At 45.4% G+C, this 5,417-nt stretch overlaps 1 long non-coding RNA gene across 1 annotated transcript; it reads right to left on the minus strand.

Moving 5' to 3' along the window:
- Positions 1 to 1,236: 1,236 nt before the first annotated feature.
- On the minus strand, positions 1,237 to 4,718 carry LOC123830086. The gene is made up of 3 exons (XR_006787693.1): positions 4,073 to 4,718; positions 3,128 to 3,186; positions 1,237 to 2,254 (listed from the first exon to the last, which is right to left on the minus strand). It is a non-coding gene; the product is annotated as an uncharacterized LOC123830086 (long non-coding RNA).
- Positions 4,719 to 5,417: the final 699 nt, after the last annotated feature.

Genomic DNA, 5,417 nt, shown 5'->3' on the forward strand with positions numbered 1-5,417 from the left:
TTTTATTGTTGACATTTTGTTAAGTTCACTCCAAGGTATTTTAATTTTTTAGGTTCTATTATAAGTAGGGCTCTTTCTTATATCTTTTCATTGTGATTTTTATATGTCAAAGGAGTTGACCTCTATAAATTAATGTGACTCCACTGTTTCTGTAATTTCCTTTATCTATTTTTGTCTAGCTTTACTGGCTACTACTGGGATTTAATTCAATACTTAAAATGCTAAAAATACTGGAATGAGTGGCTACCCTTCCCATACTAGGCATACTATTTACTTTTGAGCTGAGATTAATATACTTTATGAAGTTAAGAAATTCTCCTTTCATTTGTTTTATTAAAATTAAAAAGAAACAGATGATGAATTTTGTCAAATGTTTTAGGAATCTACAGAAATGAAAATACGAGTTTTCCCTTTAGATCTGCTGAGGGGATGAAGTATATTGATCATAACTGTATCATTCCGAATACTGAACCATTTGCAATACTGAAAAAAACCCTACATTTGGAGCAAGTATATATTTCTTCTGATGTATTCTGGCTTCTGTTCCTAATATTTGATTTAACTTTCTTTTTTCCCCTAAATATTCTTGGGAGATATTAGCCTACTGTTTACTTTCTTTGGGGGGGGTCCCCAGTATTTGGTAGGTTTTGATTTCAATGTTACACTGCCTTCAAAAAAAAAGAATTGGGAATCTTGTTCTTGTAAAAAAATGTAATGAATAAAAACTCAATATAAACACATAAAAATAGTTATTGTAGCTCAGTTTATTAAACAGGATTTTGTGTGTTGATGTAGTGATCACCAGTTAAACTTAGTTTCTAAAGGACAAACAAATAGCAAGTCCAAACTCCTAATTTACAATAAAATTTCTACATAGGCATTGTGGGGTTCTGTCTTTGAGATTCCATAGTAAAATTCCCTTAAGGAAATTAAAAGCTTTTAAACATTTTTTTTATCCTCACCCAAGAACATGCCCATTGATTTTAGACAGGGGTAAGAGAGGGACAGAGAGAGGAAGAGAAACATCCACTGGTTGCATGTCACACGCCCTGACCCTGAAACCAAACCTACAATCCAGGTATGTGCCCTGACTGGGAATCAAACCCATGTTCTCTAGGTTTACAGGATGACATTCTAAACCAAATGAGGCACACCAGCCAGGGCAGTTTTAAACATTTAAAAAACACTTTAAAATATTTTTTTTATTTATTGCTTTTAGAGAGAGAGGTTGATTCTTGTATGTGCCCTGACCAGGGATGGAACTTGCTACCTTGGCCTATCAGGACAATACTATCCAACTGAGCTCCCCAGCCAGGGTGAAATGGAAAGGTTTTAAAACAGCTGCTTTTGTCCTTCACTTTTTACATTTATTATTACTATTATTATTATTTTATCTTCACCTGAGGGCATATTTTGATTGCTTTTCGGAGAGGAAGGGAGAGAAACATCAGTGCGAGAGAGAAGCATCGACAGGTTGCCTCCCATACCTGCCCGCACCAGGAACCACACCTGCAACCTAGTTATGTGCCCTGACCAGGAATTGAACACAAAACCTTTCAGCTACAGGACGATGCTCCAACCAACTGAGCCATACCAGCCAGGGCCAGTTTTTTTCATTTAAAAGAGTCTTAACTTTATTATAGAGATTCCACCCAATGCATATACAGTAAAATAAATATCATTGTCAAGAATGAAAGCAAAAAGCTTATGTTCTATGTTTTAACTTCTCTGGTTAACTGAAGCATTTCCTACTTCATACCCAAATTAGACGAGAAGTTAGCACCTTTTACAATAAATGTATAACCATTGTAAGATGCTAAGAATGGATCTCAAAGTCTGAGCCTAGCCTTGTTCTGAAGGGGCAAATTAGAATATTCATATGAGGAAATGTAAAGAATGTACCTGATCATAATGCTTTTTTAAAAAGTATGTATTTTTTTTTTAGACAGAGGGGAAAGGAGGGAGAAAGAGAAACTTCAACGTGCAGTTGCCTCTCATGCACCCTTAACTGGGGACCTGGCCTGCAACCCAAGCATGTGCCCTGACTGGGAATCGAACTGGTGACCCTTTGGTTCACAGGCTGGTGCTCATTCCACTGAGCCACACCAGCCAGGGGTACAGGCTGCTTCTTAATGATCCAAGTGACAGATTCAGAGAGTGGTGGGGTTGTCAAGGATCCCGAGTAGGTCCAGTAATCCGGGCAGGTGGGCATCAGGCAGGCAGGGTCAAATGACCCAAATTCTACCAGGGCGTCCTGGCCAAGAGAAGGGGTCACGGAGCTATTATGTCATGGTGAAAACCACCAGGAAGGAGATGATGAGGCAATGATGCTAGCAGTGTCTGGGGACCAGCAGTGGTCCAGAGGGGCTCCTTGGGCCCTCTGGGCACCTTAGGGCCAAATCAGGGCCAGGCCTTGTTCCTGTGATTAGCTGTGTATTTGTGACACTCCTCGGTGGGAACACAGCAGAGCCCGTGTCCTCCCTCCATTCTAGTGGGTTTCCAGTGGGTGGTCGGGAGGCATTGCATGGTGGCTGGTGCATAAATAAGGTGGCTTGTTTTTTCAAGAGTCTAGTAGAGTCCTCTCCCTTTGTAAAATGCAATGCAAGTTAGGAGGAGCCAGGACCCTGGACTCCAAAGGGAGGGAGAGAGAGGGAAGGAAAAAGGAGGAGATGGAGGGGAAGGGAGAAGGAAAGAATTAGAGAGTATATGGACTTCCAGGGAGTGGCCCCTTTGGTATTCAGAATATTGAACAGTGGGTCTTGGGGCTGGACAAAGGCACCCATCTGGAAGGATACAGGTGAGTGTTCTTTAAAGGTGGACAAACCAAGTTTTAGTCCAATTTTTCTCTGCTTTGTGCCTGAGGGAGGGTAGAGTTAAGGAGGCTGTTCTGAGGGTCTCCGCAAGGACTGAGAAGAAGCAGGTGTCAGGAGCAGAGGAGGGGACTCCATCATATTCCTGAGTCCCAGAGTGCTCAGTGGCACAGCAGCAAAACCAGAGTGGCCAGTGCCCACCAGCGGAATCCACTGAGGTGAGTAACATCTCCCAACACAAAGGGCCTTGCTAGCATCCCTAGTCTGAGATTGAAACATAAACATAATGCAAGTAACTTACAAAAAAAAAATATTACCTTGTCCTTAATTGAGGAACAGTATACTCCAATCTTTGTAGCTCTTTATGTTTGTATAGCTAAAGGACAATAAATGAGAAAACATTAAAACAACCGACATTTCACTGTCATACAATTGTAATAGAATGCTAATTAAAATCAGATACCTGATGACTAGCTAAAAACAGTCCCCAGTACTGAAACTGCACCTAAATGGACAATTTAGGATGTGATAAACATCACTGAAGGAAAGCAAATACAAAACAAATGAGCAGGCTGTTTGCTGACAGGTGAAATGCACTTCCCTGTTTCGGTCAGATTTTGCCAGTATTTATCTTCAGCCACAATTCACGTTTACTGTTTCAGCTGTGAGTGGTGCTAGCCTTTTGCATGGTATGTGTACACAGGCACAGGAATGGAGCCCTTGTCCCATTTTGGCCTTTAGGTGAATTTCAGTCCAGTACTGAGTTTACAGTTTTTGAGTAAAGGAGAAGAGCCCTGGAAAGCTGCAGATTTTCATTTCCAAATAGTCAAGAGCAGTGAAGCTCTTTACCAGGGCCAGGAAGGGAGGGAGGGTGGGTGGGGTGAACTTTGGTTCACTGTAGATGCCAAGGAAGGCTCAGTACAGGAAACTTTCTGAAGCTTCAGGGGCAGATTATGGGTAGGGTATGGGGCAGCTTCCCATCAGAGATTTCTGACTTTTCCTCATATTCCAACAATTTTAAATTAAATTGCAAGACTTTCAAATTGCACAGTGGAGATGACCAGATTGCAAGTAAAGGAAGAAGGGAAAGCAGAAAGCAACGTGGTTTTCACTGACAGAAAATAAATCCTACCCAAATTAAAGTGTACACAACTTCGTTATCTCCCCATACTTCTCAAGGTTTCTCAGCAAAATTGAACGAGGGGAATTACACTTATTAAAACAAGTTTCCAGTAGCTTCAAAGCAGTAGCTTTTAACTCACGCCACAAAGGATCACAGGCACCAACAAAGTTTCCATGTTGTAGGTTCTTCCCCTTCAGCTCCCGAGACGGGGTATAAAAGAAAAAGAAAAGAAGAATTGAGAAGTAGAGAAGGCTCAGAGTTGTCCAAATGACACAGCTATGCTACTGCCCTTCCGCCCTGGGGATGGCTGTGAATCTCTCTGTACCCCCTTCCTTACACAGGGGAAAGATCAACAATGCAGGTCTGAGTGAGTCCAGCTTGAGGCGCCTCGGTTTCTGGAACTGCAACGCCCACAGCTCCCAAATGCTCTGGAACAGCTGTTCCACTTTTAAATGGACAAACGCCAAGGGGGTGTACCTGTTCAGTGACACTCAGCGTGGAGGAACAGGACTAGAGTAGGAAAGAAACGATTACCTGCCTCCTCCCCAATATTATTCCCAAGTCCCGTCGGAATGTGGCCATCCTAGCGAGGTCAACAGGGGCCCCGACTCCAGGACGCATCGCAGAGCGTGGTAGAATATGTGGAAGGGTCCCTGAGCTCTCTAGCAAGCTAGGCTCTCTTGCTGCCCACGCTGCACATCCCCGTGGAAACTTACCCGAACCTTTTTCTGAGCGCAAACCCCCGCCCACACCACTGGAAAGAGAAGGTCCTGCGCGCGGCCATCTTGGCCCGCCCCCTAGCGTTCCACCACGCCCCTCACGCCGATTACGTCACCTCGCGTATTCACGTTACGCAGTCCCCCGCCCCCGCTCCGGTCTCGCTTCCTGGTTAGGTCGCTCCGAGCTTCTCCAGCGGTTGCGCGCTTGCGCGCTAACTTGGCCGCGCCCCTGCCTTCCGCCTGGGTCCAACCCTGCTTCCAGCCGGACGAACCTCGTGACGCCTCTGTGACGGAGAAAGCTACGCCCCACGGCAGGAGCGCGCCCTCACATTCAAAGTGCGTCCTTGCTCCCCGCCTACAACCACGCCCCTCCCTGTGACGTCCTTCGTGTCCGGTACGCTACCCCTTGGCTCCGCCTCTTCATCCGTGTTTCCGTACCAGCTCTGAATCTTTTCACCTCCCAGCTACTCCCTCGGGCCACCCTCGTTTTACTGACTCCACATCTCTCCCTTGTGCTCTAGTTCCTGCTTTTAACTCAGAAAATTTCTCTGCCTGAGCTTACCCCTCCCACCATCTCCACCAACTGTGTCTTACTGGCGGCCACGCCCTTTAAGGCTTACAGTCCCACTTTTTTCGGCCTTGCCCCTGGGCCCCGCCTAGGCCACGCCCCTACTGGCAGGGCGGTCGCCCGCGCTCCTTCCCACGGTTCCAGGTCCCGCCCCTCCAGTCCGGTGGGCGTTCCTTCCCTTCTGTCCTGGCCAATCC

Source organism: Phyllostomus hastatus, unplaced genomic scaffold (genome assembly GCF_019186645.2).
Source record: "Phyllostomus hastatus isolate PE091 unplaced genomic scaffold, TTU_PhHast_1.1 phas_scaffold_12, whole genome shotgun sequence".
Lineage (NCBI taxonomy): Eukaryota > Metazoa > Chordata > Mammalia > Chiroptera > Phyllostomidae > Phyllostomus > Phyllostomus hastatus.